The sequence below is a fragment of the Phyllostomus hastatus genome, unplaced genomic scaffold (genome assembly GCF_019186645.2).
Source record: "Phyllostomus hastatus isolate PE091 unplaced genomic scaffold, TTU_PhHast_1.1 phas_contig_58, whole genome shotgun sequence".
Classification (NCBI taxonomy): Eukaryota; Metazoa; Chordata; class Mammalia; order Chiroptera; family Phyllostomidae; genus Phyllostomus; species Phyllostomus hastatus.
In genome coordinates, this window is record NW_025333916.1 from 47,387,717 (window position 1) to 47,407,475 (window position 19,759).

Genomic DNA, 19,759 nt, shown 5'->3' on the forward strand with positions numbered 1-19,759 from the left:
AAGCAGATTAGACATAGGCAGGTAAACAACATAAGCACAGCAATACATTACGTTCTAGAAAATCCTTAAGTGCAGGAGGCCCCTAAAGGGGCATAGTCCTAATTCATGATCCTCTGCTTATTTGAGTGATGTTGGAGGAGCAGGGTAAATACCTTGCTAAATAGCTCTAAGGCTGGGACTGCCCTTCAGTTTCTGCCCCTGACTCAGCTGTTCTGAACCACTGAGAGCTAGTATATCTGATATGTATACTTGTTCTGCATGTATAATTTTAATATATGATTTTCATTTAAAAATTTGCATATTCTCTCCTGTAGTACTCACATGTGCACAGAAAGTAGATATAAGATGGATATGTATTTGAGTTCAGTGAGATTTACAAGTCTGTCTGAAAGAGAGCATGATAAGGAATCAGTTATAATAAAACAAGTGTCCTTATTCTGGAAGAAATAAAGCAATTCTCACTAAGCTTTCATTTTAGTTTATGCTTGTCTTTGAGGTAATGCAAAGGCAGCAAACAGGGTAATCCCAGCTGGCCACAGTCTCAAGGAAAGAAGACATCCTCCCATATAAGGAAATAACCATCGTATCTCAAGAGTTCTATTGAATCTTTATTGCCCAACCCCTTAATAAAACTCCTTCATTGCTCTGTCAAGATCTGCTGAATGAGAGTCAGAGATAAACAAAATATAAAAAAAAACATGTAGTGTAGCAAAAGTGAGAATTGTTTTTTTCTCCATAAATTATGTACATTTCACTGGTGGAACCTGTGTTCCAAGGTATTTTATACTCCAAGGCAAAGAGAGGTGACTATTTTATATTTTTCACTTAGAGATCCACAGATCAAAGATATCTCTATTAAGAAAATCATCAGTTGGGGTAACAGGTGAATCTGGGGTAATCTGGCTTCTTTAGTGCCCAACTGGGTAATTTTCACATTAGATCCTGAAATTAAAACATCAGTGAGAACAAAAATGTGATGATGGATATAAACAAAGATACAAATCTGTTTAATAGTCTGTATTATGAAACAGATTTTTCTCCTACATGTTGAATGACAAAAACCTCAGCCATTATCCTGTTTGAAGTTGAAGTCATCAGTTTACATGCAAATGTAATTGTCATAATTTTAAAAAAATATTTTATTTATTTATTTTTAGAGAGAGGAAGGGAAGGAGAAAGAGAGGCAAAGAAACATTAGTGTGTGGTTGCCTCTTGCTCGCTCCCCACTGGGAACCTGGCCTGCAACCCAGACAGGTGCCCTGACTGGGAATCAAACCTGTGACTCTTTGGCCTTCACTCAATCCACTGAGCTACACCAGCCAGGGCAATTTTTCTTAATTTTGAAACAAAAATAAAAAAAGTTTGCTGGGTGAAACAACAAACAACTGTGTGCACTTTGTCATTTTGTTCACTTTTACCAATTGCTAACTGTTGCATAGTTTGCTTATTATATTATCTCTATTATGTCCCTTTATTTCATATATGAATATGTGAATGAATAGGTATGCAGATGTATGTAAACACATAGAGTACATACATAGGTACTCTGTATATACACATGCACACGTACAAATATTTCTGTACACACAAGATATATTTTTTTAGAGGTACTAAAATTTAAGTTGCAGGCATCATTCACATATGTCAGTGATTGTTTTAAAGATTTTATTTATTTATTTTAGACAGAGGGGAAGGAAGGGAGAAAGAGAGAGAGAGAGAAACATCAATGTGTGGTTGCCTCTCACGTGTCCCAGACTGGGGACCTGACCTGGCCAGCAACCCAGGCATGTGTCCTGAATGGGAATCTAAGCAGAACCCTTAGTTCTCAGGCTGGCACTCAATCAAGTGAGCCATACCAAGCAGGGAATTGTTGGGAACCGCCCTGACTGGTATCAGAAGCTGAAACCCCCGCCTAGGCTAAGGCTAAGGGAACGCCCTTGGAACCGTAAGCCAGCAAGGAGACAAAAGCTTATCTTCCTGGCAGGAATGCTGCTTCTGCTGCTTTATTCATAACTAAACCCCAAAAAGCTTGGTCGGTTAGCCAAAGACTGGTAAGATTCCCCACGGGGGAACGACCTAAGACAGGCACGATCACTTTTGGGAGGCCCCCCAAAAGAAGGACTTGGGGGGCTGCAGCAAAAGGGGGGTGATGGACCCTCGCTCCTCGGCTTTGACATAGCCTGAGTTCTCAGCGTCTGAGAGAAAACCTCCTTGTCTCTCAGTTGCCTTAGTTCCCTTGCTCCACCTGAGCCTGAAACAATGACAGGGTGGTGCAGCTCTGTGCTGAGAAATGCGGATTCCCCAGGTGATCAGGCCTAAGAAAGAACATGTAAATTACTGTGAAACCTTCTTTGTTTAGAATGCTCTCAGTTGAATGAGAAGGGTCTTAGGAGGAAGTTAGTTTGTTCCTCAGTCTTACAGCTCTTTGACCCCAACTTAATAGACCAGCAGAGTTCTTTGTTTTCTATGGTTCCTTACTTCCTCCTAATGAGTACTGTACTTTACCTGAATTATTATGCAGAATGAGCCCAATAAAAGCAGGTATGGACTGTAAATCGGCGCGCTCCCCACTAGGGGGGGTGGCCATTTCGTCCCTACTTCCCCACAGAAACTAGTCTGTCTCTGTGCATGTGTGTTTTTTCTTGCGTGTTTATCGTCGAGCCATCCACAGTGTTCCGTGATCACTGCTGGCCAGTGACCCACGAGCAACAGGGAATTTTTCTTAAATTAGAAATTTTATCATTTACATAAGTGCAATTGTATAATTGTGAAAATTGGGATATTTAACACAACAACACAGTATTATCTAAGTCACAGTTAACATTAAACTTCTACTGTGTTCCAAAACTAGTTTTTATATCTGACTAGGACAAAGTCCAGTGTAAACATTTAAAAAATGCACTGGGGTTAAATGGGTTGATATTTTATTTCTATCATGTTTTTAAGGAAAAGGTCAATGATATATTAGATACATTCCTCAAATTATTGTTAAAGATTAAAATCTTTAGGGGGTCATTTTACAGTTTTTAACATCAAAAGTAGATAAACAAAGCAAGCCCATTTTATGTGCAAATACACGTACGCAACAAACAGAGAGAAATGCAATATATTTAGGAAAGTTTCTCTATTTCAGGGGTACTTTAACTGCAAAGTTGGCTTAGCCTCAACTATTTATTGTTATGGTTTATCAGTTAAATTATAGAGGAGGGTATTTAACAGGAAAGAATTCACATTCCTCCATACAGTAAAATTTCACCCTGGTTTCTTACTGGGAGAGCAATACCTGACTGGAAGTAATTATTACTTTTATTTTTATCACACCGGTCTGCTGTGTTAGAAATCACACATATTTGCTATAACAGATAGTGACTGATTTTGTCTTAGCACCACCTACCAAGATTCTAGAAGTTCTAAGAGAATATTTGATTGAGATAATAATGTTATAAACCAGGGGGAAATATAACAAAAATATAGCCTATTTGTTCACTAACTCAAAACAGTAGAGAAAGAATTTTTCTCTTTCAGTCTTCAATGTTACTTTTCCATATTAAATAACTGTTTAATGCCTTATTTTAAAAAAACATTTTGTACCTCCTTGATTCATGGATTTAAATGTGTTTCTATTTATTCTATTTTATTATTTTATTTTTGTGGACATCTATTTTTTAAATTGACATTATTGAAATGATATTGGTTAATAACATTTTATAGGTGTCGGGTGTATGATTCCGTAATACACAATCTGTATAATTTTATTGTGTGTTCAACCCCCTCAACTCAAGTCTCCTTCCATCACCATTTATCCCCCTATACCCTACCCTATTCTACCTCTCCGCACTCCTTTTCTCCTCTAGTAATCACCATGTTGTTGTCTATGTCTGTGGGAATTTAAATCATATCACTGGTTTGCAGTGCTCCCTTAAAGAATTAAATATCATATTTATGTAGTAATAAGTTTTCAAAATGCGTCGACTAAATATACTTGTCTTTTCCACGAGTAAAAACAAACACACAAACAAAAATTAGCAGCTCCAGGTTTTCATTGCTTTCAATTAAGAACTGAGGAGTCTAAATTGGGAAACTTTCTAAATTCCTTAAAATTACATCTCTGAGGAGCTTGTATTAGAATTTGGATTTCTGCTTCCCAGTAGGACCTGCTACTTTTAATGTGCAATTAGAGGAAGCAGAGAAACCTTGTTTATACAAATAGAAAGCTAATGAGATGGTACAATCAATGTGAATACACAATCATTTAAGAGCCACAACACCACCACTTAACATAGCTCCTAACAAAGCATTAGCTGCAGTCAAGGGAGTAACCTGAATGAAATTAGCTTCTCTCTTGTGTTTTTTTACGATCTGGGTTGAACGCCAGAACCTCATTATCAACGCCCACTCCTCTCTTAAAATCATCCACTTTGTTTTCTTGAAAGTTCCAGCAATTATTATTCTATTTAGTAGAACTCTAATGCAGAATTGTTAGAAAATTTTCAGGTAAACATTCATTCTGAGTACAGATAATATTTTTAGGAGATACTGTATTTTCTTGTTACCAGGCAATGGTAGGTTTTCCCCTCTTAAAATTTAGTTAAGACAGTGTTTTCTTTCAAATATGACCTAGTTACAGATTTAAATACTTTGAGAAATTATATAACTGCATTTCTCAAGTTATATATCAGGGAACCACAACACAGAATTTGGCTAATCTGCCATTCAGCATAAGAACATTGGCTAGAAATGTAAATTTCTAGACTTCCAGGACAGACTCACGTTCATGATGACATCCCCCTGGTGTCATTCCCTGAATGCCATCACCAGTATTAGTAAGTTGCTTCCACTTATACAAATAATGAATAAACATTTAAAAAGAAAATGATATTTAATAAGAATAATGTGTTCACTGTTAAAGAGGTAATAGACCATAAGACTTTTTTCTTTTTATGTTTCTTTAGTCTGACCCTGCATATGGATTGTACATGAAGCTAAAGAGCACATAGCGCTGTCTTATTATTCACCTCTCTGCTCTAAGGCATGAGAACTTATCTGTAAAATTCTAAAACTTGTGTTTAAAGGGTGCTAAACCATGTTTTGATGAAAGAGTTGCCAGTCCTTCCCTAAGATGCAATTCTGTCACACTACAAAGTGTTTGCAACATATTGCAATTGATTGCTGGGCAAAAAGAAGGAAAAACAACCCTGATCGCTGCCAATATTTGTATATAACTAGATAGCCACTCTTCCCCAGCATTGAGAACACTCAGATTTTAAAACTGTTTGCAAGGTCAGAGAAGACAATGATAAAAAACAACTTAGTCTTTGCTCTAACTTGTACTGGTTATAATTCCTCTCCCACTAAAAAATAACATGGAATTTATCATTATGTTAACAATCTTAAAAATACTTAATATGGTTGAGAGCAGATTTTTACTTTGTGAATTTATTGAGATAAATTTTAAATATAATAAGAAGATTTTATGCACAAATATATTTCACTACAACTGTACAATGATAAAAATAGAAAACTGGAGATGACCTAAATAAAAATTATAGTAAGCTTAATTAAACTATGAGAACCAGTTTAAGCACACAAAATAGAAGAGAAATAAAAATATATTTTAGAGGGTTACACATATTCCAGATATCTTTCACTCAATCACTCTGTCATGGGCACAGAAATCTCCCTTGCTTCTCCCATCTACCTGAGTATTAGTCTGTGGATTTTACAAATGAGACAGTTAGTTCTCACAGTGATCAAAGACAAAGGCATGTGACCCGTAGGTGATGACAGACCATCTATGTCACATATTTCATTATTTTTACAGTTAACATTTTATATCTCTACACACTGTTTTCATTACAAATTTAAATACCCTGTAGGTTGCTCTAGGCTAATATAAAAATATTAAATAAACAACATTCTTTCATACAAATTACTCTTTATTCTTAAGAGTACTTGTTTTGAGCACAAGTTTGATGCTTCACATAATTTCTCACTGTAGTAATACTTTCTCTCATTTTAATAACATTTGTGATGTAGAATACTCAGTAAAATGACAGTTCATCACCCACTTCAATACAATAAAATATCTGCAGGCTTCTTGTACTTTAGTGTTTAATTTTGCTGAAGCCCAAATTTCATCCAAACAGATTTTTGGATCATGTCATGAGCCATGAAGTGTTATAAAAATAACTGTTTTTAACTCAGTAAATATTTAATGTTATAACATTGAACAAATTACAATCAGATGTGGCCCAGTATCTTGGATATTGTTTGTGGAAACCTGACTAAAAGAAGACAAACAATACAGGTAATATTTTAGTACAAAGCAGCGGAGGGAGCTGTAAGCAATAGAGAAAGAAGGGAGTGGAGGGGAGGGGTGGGGAGGGGAGAGGAAGATTAAATTCAACCCTCAGCAATGATGATAGAATTAGATGTAAAGCATACACAGTGCACTGTGTCAGCATGTAAAATGTTTTTTAAAGGGAATTATTATATGTTCTTGACATTCAAAGTTTTTGACTTTTAAGAATTACTCATTATAGCAAATTTCCAGAATAAAATGTCTAACATTTTTTGCATGTAGGTTTTTGCCAATCTAATATTATTTTAAACAACATGATTGCATATAAATCCTCACACTAACTGACCAGTCATTGTTTTTGGAAATCTTTCTATGTTTAATAACTTGCTACATTTTGTTAACTCTAGGGAAATGTTTTTCATATAGCTTTGTTAACTCGTCAAAGTCACTTCAGTGACTTGACTCTCTGTATCCTCATTTTTGAAGAAGGTAGAACTGTAGTGTGTAGTCATTTCCAGTATGTTAACCAACATATATTAACAAGGAATTAAAATATAATTTAGGAATTCAATGGGTTTTCAAACTTAAACAATACATTTTTAGTTCTAAATTCCTTTAATAAATCACTAACATGCACAGCAATATCCCAGGGTTTGCTTATAAACATTGATATCTAGTACTAATAATTGTTTTTCACTATGGAGATACTATATTATTTCTAAATAGTAACAGCAATTAGATGTTTATATGATCTTCAGGTAAATTTTATCCTTAACCACAACTATTAGTACTGTTATCTCCATTCTACATATAAGAACATTTAAAAAAAGAAATGGATAGGTCATGCAATTTGTCCAAGATTACATAAGCTGACTGCAGACTTAAGCGGTTCAAATAAGTATTCTAGCCACTCTGCTGTGATTCCAGTTAAATTCACTTAGACTTCATTTAAGTGAATTTAATATATCAATGCAGCTAAATACCTACATGATATATCAATATTACTCACAGAATGATGTTTTAGGACTCACAATCTTTCAAAAATATGAAGGGCAAAAATACTAGGAGAACTAGAAATAAACCATAGTTTACTTCCCATCAAAATCATCCATCCATCCAGAGCTCCTGGCCACACAATTAGCCTACAAAGAGGATGCCGTTCAATGTTCCTCTAAATATATTGATCGCATATGTTTGTTTTAGTCAAGCTTCTCACAGGGAAAACATTTTTTCTGGCTGAAAACTTTACTTCTCAAAATCTACGAGAGAAGAATGTAAGAGAAGCAGGTGGAGCAAAAATCTGGAGATGAGACGAATTTAGAGTAGAGCAAGGCAGATGGCACAGCAACGGGGGAGTGAAAGCCAACGCAGTGATTCTGCACTGAAAGAAAAGTCCAATGACCTGTACGATTGTTTGCGTGGGGCGTGCACTATGCATTCTCTACCTCTTATCTACTTACAATTGTCAAAAAAGAAATCAACAATGGTTAGCCCCGCCTATGATATGCGTAGACTCATATCTGATGCATGTGAAAAGTGCGGTGTTATCCTTAAGGTTAACAGAGACGGGTGGGCGAGAAAACCCTGGGTCACACTCGTGTATGGACTACCCACTGAATCCAGAGAAATGTAGACAGGGTTTGTGTGAACTTTTCCCAGAAGGAAATAGAAAGAATGCTTTTAGACACTTACTTCACATTACTTGAAAAATTTTTTAAAAAAGTGTTTAGCTCAGTATAGATGACAAATTTTAGAACTGAGAATAGGGTTTTTGCAGCATAGCTCAAATAATTGTCAGTGAATTTGATATCTACACTATTCTAATAATTTTTTTAATATCCCATGGTTATCTTGGAAAAGTGAGGCATCTTAAATATGTATAACTATTACAAATTTTATACTAAAGTACATAAATAAAAATTTAAAACTATAGTAGAAATTGAATGATATGATAAATTCCAAGTGTTCTCATGGTGTATTACAAATTCTCATATGCTCCACTTAAACAGATTTAATTAATGACAAAAACAAAAGAATAACATATTATAGACATTTCAGTTACACATCAGTTCTTGGGAGTGAGGCAGTCTGCAAATGTTCAGAAAGCATCATATGAATATGGTTTTTGAGTCTTGTTGGTGTTTAACTTGAAATATTCTGTAATGATGTCTCAAAGGAGATGTTTTCCTTTCCTCTTATTCTTTGGATCCCAGCCAATCCTGTCTTTTCAGCAATGTTATACCATGGATTATCACCTCTTTGGCAAATATTTCCACTTCTCCCTCTTACATCATTACTCATGTCAGTATTTCTAATGTTTAAGTCTTCCTCACCTGAGCGCAGACCTCCTTAATGAAATATCCCCCATCAGATCCCTTGCTCTCTTTCCCCTCCCCATCCCCTAAATGAAAACATCCGTTAGAGGATGCCTTGGGCTAATTCTCAGGGTTTCATCAGTAAAATACATCCTCTCACTTCAGAATGGCTTCTGCACACTAAACAACTGGTTACCTCATGTTGTTAAGATCTATAAAATTGTTTTTCTTTTCATCATTTATCTTCTTGTTCCTTCTGGTAAACCCTGACCGTCTGAATCATCTCTTTTTGAAAACTATCTTTGGCCCAATACTTCTGTTTTTTCTTCTTCTATTAATATCTCTCAGAAATCCCTTTCTCAGTTATTGCTTATTCTTTTTTTCTCAAGCTATTTATGTTGTGGTTTCTCATGGCTTAATGTTTAAGCTATTTATCTCTTATCATGCACAGTCTCCAGTCTCCTTAAACAATTTCCTCTTTACTAATGGACTCCATTTTAAGCTACCTGCCCAGATGTCTTCCGACTCATGCATCCAATTAAATACTTCACATTGCTACTCAGATACCTTAAAAGTGTCTCAAAACAGACATCTTGAAGACTAAATCCCTATCAAACCTCCCAAATCCTGCCTCAATCTGCACATCAGCAGCTAGCCATTCTGGTCACAGTCATGCTGCCTCCTCTTTGCATTCCTATATGAGGAAGCTTGCACACACTGGTCACTCTCCAGGGGTGTTGAACCTTAGGGTGTCTCTGTGCCACATTGGAAGAAGAAGAGTTGTCCTGGGCCACACATTAAATACACTGTGACATGTAATCACAAGATATTTTTTTCTCTGGAAATACAACTAATGTCAATGCAATTATATTGGCCGTACACTTGAGACTAATTTTCAGCATCTCCATTTTTTATAACAAATAATAAAATTTATTACAGTGAGGGGAAATAGCATGCAAAAACACTATCTTTTATATGTATGCAGAAACACTAAGTTAAAGATATAATCAAAGAAAAGAATCAATAGCAACAAGACAAACACAATCTCTAAGACTAAGTTTAATAAGAATGTGCATGATCTGTATGAACAGAATTTGAAAATGATACCCAAAGAAAGACACTTCAACAACTGGGGAGTCACACTATGTTCCTGGATAAAAGAGAAATATAAGGATGCCAATTTCATAAAGTTGTTTATAAATTTAATGTGATGTAGATCAAAATTATCATTAACATCTTGAAAACTAAAACAAACGTGTCTTCAGTTCACCTGTTAAATTAAAAATTTGAAAAGAGAACTCTGAAAAAACAACAAATAGAAGCTACACCAATTAGATATAAAAATGTATTATATTATAAACCTACAGTAATTAAATCTCCTTCTTAGTCACTATTTATATTTAATCTACATCCAAGTTTTATAAGTTCTATGTACAACAATATTGGCTTTCTATATCTCCACATCTTACCACTCCCATCCTTGGCTACCCCCTACCATTTCTTCCCTAGGCCACTGCAGTATGCCCCTAACTGCTATTTTCTTAATCTATTCCTACTCACCTTTAATATGTTTAACAAATAAAAGAAATGATCATATTTTTATAACAAAAATTTGTCCACACAAACTATCTAAAACTATTCAATGACAAATAAGATAAATAGATGATGTGTATATTATAGTTGCAAAATAACTTAATGGTTTCTTCTGGCTCTTAAAGATAAGGAGCAAAAGGCCATGATTGGCTAACAACACCCTGTTCCTGTCTCTGACTCTAACCACCTCTCATTTCCTGCCTCAATCTGCACATCAGCAGCTAGCCATTCTGGTCACAGTCATGCTGCCCCCTCTTTGCATTCCTATATGAGGAAGCTTGCACACATTGGTCACTCTCCAGGAATGCTGAACCTTAGGGCGTCTCTGTGCCACATTGGAAGAAGAAGAGTTGTCCTGGGCCACACATTAAATACACTGTGACATGTAATCACAAAATATATTTCATAATGTTTTAAGTAAACTTATGATTTTATGTTGAGTTGCATTCACAGCCATCCTGGGCTGCATGTTGTCCATGGGCTGTAGGTTGGACCTCCCTGCTCTACATAGAATCTGAGACAGATGCTTCACAATTAAATAATATGCTCTCTCTCTGTTTTGTACAGTACTTTGAGGATTTCCTGTCTCCCCAAGGGAGAGAATCATCCTTAGGTATCTTGGCATTTTACTTAGGAACAACTTCCCTTTACTAAGGTTTCAGTTGTGTTAACTCAGACTTCCTTTTGGGAATTCTCAATGAATTATCATCCTCCTTTTTCTTCAGTTCTGACATTTGAATCTTTGTGTGCATGTATGAGTTGATAAGAAGACACTGGAATTGTGCTCTAAGAAGTCATTTATTGTAGGCAATGGGATTAAAGCCAGACTCTTCTTAGCAACAGTTTTCACCACCCAGAGTTAATAATAAGTAGTTTGATAGTGACATGTCGTTGCCCCACTGGGCTGTGGGCTCCTTTGGCCCACCTCCTGAAATCTGAGGCTGGTGTGTTCAGAATTATCTATTCTAATCTACATTACTGTGGTTTCTGCTTTAAAGGCCTAAGTGATACTGCACAATTAGATAATTAAGAATTGTTATTGTATTAATTGTATGAGTGCCATGATACTCAGAACTAAATGATTTTTACTAAGGCCCTTAGTATAATAGCTAAAAGCATCATGGAAGTTTAAAAACCTATTTACCTCTTTGCTATGAAGAAGTGTGCTCCAAGGATAAGGAAATATTTTCCATGTCTACTGTACATATTGACAATAATCATTACTAGTAATTTACTTCATATGCTTTGCATCTTTTCTCATTCAAATGTACCTTTAGGTTGTATCAAAAATTAGAAAGAAATGCACTTAATATAAAAGTGATTGTTTCATTCTGTATATTATAAGAATATAGAGAACATTTAGATCACCTTAAGAAAAAACATTTTAATTCCTCAAATTTTCTATAATTATAAAACCCATAATGGACCAGCAAATATACAACACTACTTTGCTTTTTTTTCTTTTCAATAGAAATTGAATATCTCTCCTTTATTTCTCATTTAAATTATACTATTTTGTCCTTCTAATTTACTTTATTATCAGATCATTCTTCTTTATTACAGAAAAGTAAACCTCTGTGGCTTATCTAACTTTACCACTATAATTAGAGTTTTGGGGATTTTTCCATCTTCACGAAAGACATTCTTTCTCCCAATCTTCTCCTTTGTCTGCATTTTATGGCTTCTGTTTATTTTTGTCTCATCTCTGCAGTATGTCCACTCCCTCTTCTTCTCTTCTTTTCAATGATCTCTCTCATAGTATTTTGATCTCATGTTTATATTTTTATGTACCTCAATATTTTTAATAAGGTCAGCATTTATTTTAACTTGAGGTTCCAGAATTCATTACTGGTTATAGGTGCTCAAATGTGTTATCATAACCCTTACTCTTGTCATCTGGCTGGTGAAAATAAAATTACATTTTCCTTGTTACACACTTTTCATCAAAAATCTGTTCTCCACCACAGCATACTAATATACTTTCTCCATAAACAGACCTGTGTATATGCCAAAGCATAGTTACATAAGGTTAAAGCTTCAACCTAGTAACTGCTGCCAGACAAATTTTCTCTCATTCAAACCTGACGAAAATCCTAATAATTTCAGGTGGTTAAGTACACATACAGATTCAAAATTAGAGATGCCAGAGTGTAGAGCTGGACAAGGAGAAAATTTCTGAGGAACGAGGAGTTCTCAGAGATTCAGAGTATATGCATTTGTAGCAGAGACAGACTTTGACCACCTAAATATTCTCCTCTTCTTCCTTACTAAGGAAGTTTAGGGGTGACAATATACACAATCAAAAAGCTATATTTCCTGGTGCTTTTTGCAACAAAAATTGGCCTTGTGACCCAGAGCTGATCAATGAAATGTAAATAGAAATTATTGGATGTTATACGTAGTAAGACTTTTTCTAAATGCCACAGACTCATTCTGCATGAATGTTTTGCCTTTTCCCTTCTCCTGATCACCTGCACATTGAATGCAGTATAAGAGCTGATGCCTTGGAAGCACCTATAAGGGAACATATACGATGGAAATTGCTAGTCCTTCTATTCAGTATGTCGCCCAGAACCAAAACAATATCACCTTGTCCTTCCAGATTTCTCCTCCTTCATTTCTCCCTCTTATGTATATGTAACTGACACACAAAGAACTGCACATATTTAGGATGTACAAATTGATAAACTTGGACATGATATGAGAAAAGAAATGTGACACACACAAACACATGCACAAATAATAGAACATCATTCAGTCTTATAAAAACATTTGGCTATTTTTACATGGATGGACTAGACTTCTTATATGAGCAAAATAAACTATCTTTCCCGAGCCACTGTAATTCAGTTCTTTTGTTAGGAGCAGCTGGGTCTTCTCCTAACATACAGTGATGTTGTTATGGTGTACAAGGTCATAATTATGAAGTCATATAGGAGACTGTACATATTTGGTTACATCACCAATTCTTCCATGCATTGATTATCACTATTAATTAAGCCATTTTTCTTGGCCTTTTCATATGATCAACAGCTATAACATTTGTGTTGAGAGTTAAGCAGAAAATGCAAAAAAAAAACCCATAAAAGTTCCAAAGCGAAGAGAGCATGGGTGAGTGGCCTTGCATGTGAAGCCCTTCTGTGCTTTTCTGAGGCCCCGTGCTTTTCACAGGATGTAGACCCAGGAGCTTTTGAAAGTCTATTTTTTATAATGAGGTTGTATGAGTACCAAAATTACATGTTTCATAACATTTAAAATACAGAAATAAGAATTTTAAAAAATGCTCACTCTTCCACTACCTAGAAAAAATTACCACAACTCCCTTGGATAATACTTTTTAGCTCACATGTATCTATTTCTACATAATATGATAGGTCATTGTAAAATATCAGTGGTATTTAATGGTTGAAAATATTTCATCATATTGATATATACTACAGGCAATTATTAAACTATCTTATTTTCAGACACCATGATGTTCATAAGCATTCCCTATGATAAATATTACTAAGATATGTTACACAAATGTTTCCTTGATAAATTCAAACTAGACTACAGATATTTTTTAAGGTTTTGGTAAATAATTAAAATAAATTGTATACTTATTACTTTAACTGCCTTTTTCTTAGTAATGTGTTTATTTCCTCCAACTTTTCATTGTAATATAATATAAAATCCAAATATCAGTATAATTCAAAAATTAAAATTTGAATATTAATCAAATGGAATATTTATTTTGTATTGTAACAAGTTTATATTTTTTCCCTCTTCAAAATTTCTCTAGCCACCTTCCACTGAAGGAATTACCATATGAGATGAATCTGCATACCAACAAGTTGATCTATTTATTCACTTATCGATCTTTCTCTCTCTCTCTTTCTCTATTTATTAGACTTGGGGTTACAACTCTAAATTTGAAATATTCCTTTAAAAGAAATGGTAAGTCAGTCAACAATATTCTGGTAAGTGGGTGTAGTGACAAATGATTACTAGAATTAGTGCGGTGATCATATTGAGAGGTATAAAAATGTCAGCTCAGGACACAGTACAGCTGAAACTAACACCGTCACTCCTCAGATCCTGAACACCTCCCATCTTGAATAATGTGGTTCTTTAGCAAGTTGCTCATGGAAGAAAATGACTTGTTTCTCAAACAAAACTTCGGATCTTGACCCAACAACCGTTTCATGCTGAAAGCTGTATGATCAGTCACATATTTCTCAGCAACAAACACAGGGCAGAATGCATGTATACAAGTATGATTGATTCAGGTTTTGAACAAATCGCTCCTCAAACAGCTTTCTGGAACAATTTAAGTTCAAGAACTGAGACTTCAAAGTATAGCCAATATAATATTGAATACCAACTATACTTAAAATAAAAATTTAAAACTGTAATGTTAGAATCATAATAAAACAAATTTTCTTAATATCTGGCATCCAGGTTTGTGGAAGGCATCTATATAATGAAATAAGGAAAGCAGAGTAGATAAGGACTTTTCAACTTCAATTTTATTGCCACTTTTGGATCAGATTATACTTTGCTGTGGGGACTTCCCTGTGGATTGTACAGTGAATAGGCAGCATCCCTGGTCTCTACCAGCTGGATGCAAGTAGTCCATGTCCCATTGTAATAACCACAAATGTCTCTAGATATTGCCAAATGCCCCTGAGTGAGTAAAATCTCCCCAGGCTGAGAATCCCTAGAATAGAAAAAGATGTTTGCAGACCAAACTTGAAAATACTGCTTATTATTCTAGCTCTAAAATGCAATCTAAGGCAACATGCACAGGATGGAAACAGAAGAAAAATGTTCAATAAAAAAAAAAAACCTCTGTGACTATTGCACAATATCTTTACTTCTCCAATTTGTTTTTCCTTTTTGGATAAATGTTGGCGTTTCTAAAAAATAAATCTGTTTTGTGTCTATTTTGTCCTAATCACTGTCTATACCCCATTTATGTTCCACCTAACATGCTTGACTTCCACTGAAACACTTTCACCCATGTAGCCCTGGATGTTGGGTCAGTCGGTTTCAGTGTCTTCCTGTACACCAAAAGGTCACAGGTTCAGTCCCACTCGGGGCAAGTATGCTAGGCAACCAATCGATGTTTCTCTCTTACATCAATGTTTCTCTCTCAAATAAACATATCTCCATGTGAGGATTTTTAAAAAAGAACTTTCATATATGTAGATGGATAATCCACCTCTTTCTCCTCCAACAAATAAAGCTAAATGATTGAACTATTAATTTTTAAAATCTTACTCATATTTTCATAGCTAAAAATTATCTATAGTCAGTATAGACAGATCAATCCTTACAATCACCGGTTGGCTGACAGACATGTCAGACTGAGAATAATCAGCCCATGTGCATTTTAAATTTATGGGGCTCTTAATTTTGCCATATTACTTTACTGCTTACTACAGCACAATTTTAAGCACATTAAAAAAGTCTAAATTCATTTCCTGCATTCTCAAGGTATTCCAAAGTGTTTCATGGTAGCCCGCATCTAGCATCATTTGTGAGCACTGCCTACAACCCACTTACAACCTCTAATTTCTCTCCAAGATAGCTACAACCTTCATTTTCTTTCTGACTCTGGACATTGTTTCATTACCCTCTGTGGACAGACATAATCTTCATTATAAACCAATCTTTCACATTTCATAAACCCCTTACAGAAGCAGCCAGTTATCAGTGCTACAGCTGGCATTTTGCTATCTCCAGTTCTCCTGAAATCGTAAGTGTACTTAGAGTGTAAATTAGTCATGCATTAGTTAATTTTATGTCAGTTTGATAACTCCTTTCTAAAAACATTTTATAGTGTTTTACTAAAAACAATCTAACAAATGTGATTTATTGTTCCCACATGCCTATCATAATATTAAGCATAGTAACAACTTCTGACAAAATAACGGTTCTTCCTGGAATGCTTAATGAATATATAAATTATTTGTACTTAATTCATGTTCATTGGTGAAGGATTGTGGTCTTTAAAAGGCTGTTCTTGGTGAATATGCTTCCTGTATTATTGATAACTCGACCAGTATTAATTGTGTATGTTTTTATTTCTTCATTGGGTAATGGTAAATTTTGTGTCCAGGAGCAATTTTAACACAGATATTACATTAATGTACTTTTAATGAAATTGATTTTTCGGCAAAGAATAGGCCTTGCAGAGTTTTTGTGGGGCATTTATTTCTACCTAGAATGAAAAGTAAGATGTGTAAATGACCTGAGTATCTAATTTACCTAAGTTTACCAGCTGCTCCCAAGCAGTAATTATGTGTATTTATTAGTGTGTCTTTAGAAATTATTGATGTAAGTGAATAAACACTCCATTTCTAGAGTGCTTGAATCCCCTCTCTGTTAATGAACTGGAATACTTGTTTATAAATGTTATTTTGAAGATTAATGATAAGGAGGAAAAACAGTTATTGCACACTCACACTCTGAAACTGATAAAAATGGTCAATTATTGTATAGATATCTCTAAATAATGCACTTAAATGAGAACTTGGAAATCAAGTTGATATAATTTTTTTTAATGTGAGCTCCTTTAGACCAGAATTTTCATGTCCAATAATGTCAGGTCTATGAGAACAGGTCTACATAACAGAGCACTGTTTTGGAAAGTTTTCTCCTTATAGGGGCCCTAGCAAAGTAAAAGGACAATTCTGTATGATTTCCTAAACATGGAGAGGCAAACGCCTGTAGACTATTGAATGCTTATTTTCTTGTAATCAAACAATACTAAAGCTAAAATTTAAGCAAGCAAGTTTATATACTTTGGGGACACTGAGACTAAATTCTAATTATTTTACTGAATTTTACAACTTTTGTATTAAAGGAAGATCTTCAGATATATGAACATGAAAAACAGAAAAGCAGTACAAAATATCATATCCACTGAATACAATTTATTTAGGAATAACACATTTTATAAATTACTATACCAACTTTTAAATTGGTAATTATTTCCAATAAATTTATTTACTCATAAATATTACGTCTAAGTACTATATTGTTTTTGTTGTAATATCAGGTATATACTTTTTAAGTATATTTTATTGACTATGCTATTATAGTTATCCCATTTTTCTCCCCTTTATCTTCGTCCACCCTGCAATCCCCCAGTATTGTCCCCACTTAGTTCATGTCCATGGGTCTTACATATAAGTTCTTTGGCTTCTCCATTTCCTATACTATTCTTAGCCTCCTCCTATCTATTTGTGCCTGCCAGTTATGCTTCTTGTTCCCTGTACCTTTTCCCCCATTCTCCCCAACTCCCTATCCCCCGATAACCCTCCATGTGATCTCCATTCTGTGTTTCTGTTCCTGTTCTAGTTGTTTGCTTAGTTTGTTTTTTTGTTTTTTCTTTTCAGGTTCAGTTGCTGATAGTGTGAATATGTTGTGATTTTACTGTTTATAGTTTTGATCTTCTTTTTCTTAGATAAGTCCCTTCAGGTAATGGAATTTTTTATAACATGGGATAAATAAGGTAATATAAAATCATAAGTAAATTTTAGGCAAAACTCACCAGAAAATTAAATTATTATAAGCAATATGTTTAATGTTTCCAGAAAAATATTAGGCAACAACTGTGAAGATCCTCCCAGAAAATGTTCATGTTGTGATGTATCCTTTCTTCAGAGAACATAGAATAACTCAAATTCCATTTATTTGCAGAACATTGGAATTGTCTGTGTCCCCTACTGGACTTAAAATCACAGACCATACCTATTGCTTATCATTGTATTGTCAGCACAGAGTCTTATACAGACTATCACTCAGAATATGCTCACTGAGTAAAAAACATTTTACTCAATGACAATTCTCTTCAGACACAAGCCATTTTGCACATCAACCCTTTAACAAGGGGAACATTCTACTGCATTGTTGAGCACTCTGTTAAGTGCTAGAATATAAAGAAGATAAGACAAACTGTCTTCAAATGTTGACTTTGTTCTAGATAATAGACAAGCTACATATACATTCACAGTTTAAGTCCCAAAATAGCCATGTGCATATTATGAGGGTACTTTTCAGATTTAATGCTTTTTGGGAGTGGGGAGGAGTGAGATTTAAGGGAAAGAAGCAACATATAAATCCTACTACTAGTTAATTGTATATGTTACTTGTTTTTAATAATAAATAATAATACATTGAGAAACTAGACTCATCAATAGTATATATGTATGTGCATCTATACAACTGATCAGATCTCGAGAATGAGTAATCAAGATTAAGCTTTTCCACCTTAATCATTTTGAAGTGGCTTGGGGCACTGTTTAAAAATAGAAATTCTGACCCCAAAGTTGTGCCTAAATGACAATTGAGTGGTGCTGACCAATGCAAACACAAATTAAACTGCATGACTGTGACAAGGTACTAGATTATGGATTGGTTTTATTGATGCCCCTGAATCTGTCCCCTAACCATAGAAGCCTAAGCCAAAAGTTCAGGCCTCTCTCTTTAGGGGGGCTAATCAGAGACTGGGAAAACCTGAAAGGCGATTCTCAGAGGAGAAGCCAAGGCAGAACAAGGAGGGTCCTGTGATGTGGCACCTGATGCTCTCTCTCCCGCTCTCTCCCTTCCAGAGGCCACTGGTGAAATGCCCCCTCCCTGCCAGCAAAAGCCTCTGCACTTTTTGTTTCTTCAGTTCGCTATGATCACTGGGTGTCACGTTGAATTCTGAACCGATCTTAATGGCTATAACTGCTTGAGAAAAACTTTCCATGAACTGACTTTTATTGTACACAAATATTAAATGAGTTTTTTAGAAGATAAACTCTTAGAGTGTACAGAAGCAACCTGTATGCACATTCTCTTGGGAGTGCTTTTACCAATGAAATGTTACCAAATACCTTAATGAAGCCCTTAGTGCTTCCTATAGAAATCAGAGAAATAACAATCTTAATGATATTAAAAACTAATGAAAGGAGACAATTTTCCAAGATTAAGATTGATTCCCCACCTCTATGCATCACATGAATAATGACTCATAAGGAATGAATTAATGATGCATGAGAACTTTAGTCTTATCCTCTGAAAATATTCAAAACATGCCCATTCTAGATGGTGTTGAAAAAAATGACTAAAATTAAACCAGAAAATTCATTTTGTAGTCACCTTAAAAACCTGTGTATTATTATTTTATAATAAAAACAGATAATACAGACTGTGGCAAAAGTGGGTTTACAGTTGTGAGTATGCAAAATAGTTTATTCTTGTGTTATTATGTAGTAATTACTGTATTCTTTTCCATATGAACAACTGCAAACCTACATTTGCTCACCTTGTATAAAATTAAAAAACAATACTCTTTCTAAACTAGGTATTTTCAACAAAGAAGGAGGTGACAAAAACAATGTAAATAGCGTACTCAAATATTTTCAGTACTTAGCTAGGAATTCCAGATGTTAAGAGCTAGGTCTTTTAGCCTGACCACGTAATATCCAATGGTTAAGCTCTCTCTCTATCTCTTGTTGATTAGTCATTACTTCAAGCACATGTAAGATATGAAATATAGAGATCTGTGTTCCTA